This window comes from Colias croceus, chromosome 5, assembly GCF_905220415.1.
Source record: "Colias croceus chromosome 5, ilColCroc2.1".
Classification (NCBI taxonomy): domain Eukaryota; kingdom Metazoa; phylum Arthropoda; class Insecta; order Lepidoptera; family Pieridae; genus Colias; species Colias croceus.
In genome coordinates, this window is record NC_059541.1 from 5,725,433 (window position 1) to 5,726,438 (window position 1,006).

Below are 1,006 nucleotides of genomic sequence, written 5' to 3' on the forward strand. Positions count from 1 at the left end.
AAAAAAAAAATTATTCATTTTCCTGAATCTCTTTGTTGATATTATTATACAATCATCCCCCATTTGTGAATAACATAGATAATATAATATTTGTTCTGTCATAGCTATTTGTGTTAAGAAATTATTAGCGTTGAAAACAATTATAGATATAAATAATACTGGTAATACATTTTATATAAAAGGTAGTGAAATAAATGATAACTTCGATAAAAATATATTCCAATTTTTATAATTGACTAGTGACTATAATGTAATAAAAAATATTCTAGCTAAATACTCCTTTCACTACAGCAACTGCGACGCTTTCTATTGCTTCAGCAGCCTGAAAATGATTAAAAAGATATGATTAGATTGTAACTTACTCGGTGTCTAATTAAATTCAAAAGTTTATTTTATTTTAATAGAAATTTATTCTTTGTTATTTTATCTATATAATATATACCTAGGTAAGCCAAGAGCATAACAATCACAATTTGGCTAAAGTCTTTTGCCTTTGGAAGATAAAGCATACCTAGCTTAGGTTTAGGTTCAGGTTAGTATTAATTATTGTGGTGTTGACGAAGTTCATTCTCCAAGAGCTAGGTGTCAAAGCTTAGTACAGTATCGCATACTAAAGCTGTTATTCTGGCATGTTTTGCAAAGGACTGTGACGTCCATAGGTCGAAGTAATTATTATAGTCTATCTTTGACAGTACGTCTAATTACTTATAGTGCTGGGTGTGGAGAGCACTAGATCATGCGGACGGTCATCCTCGCGGTGGGCCGACCTGATAAAAAGTTGGTCGTGCGCTGCACGAGTGTAGCAGAATGACAGGGAACAGAGAAAGATGGCGAATATTGTTAAGCACATATTATGCTTCTGATGTCAGGAGCAACACGACAAACAAGAAGAAGAAGTAGTTAAGTGTGGGGAGCGAAAGTTATGAAATCTACTTATTTTATAGCATCGGATATTGAAATATTAACGTTTTTTTAAATATAGTATCTATACTTACGTCTTTCAGAG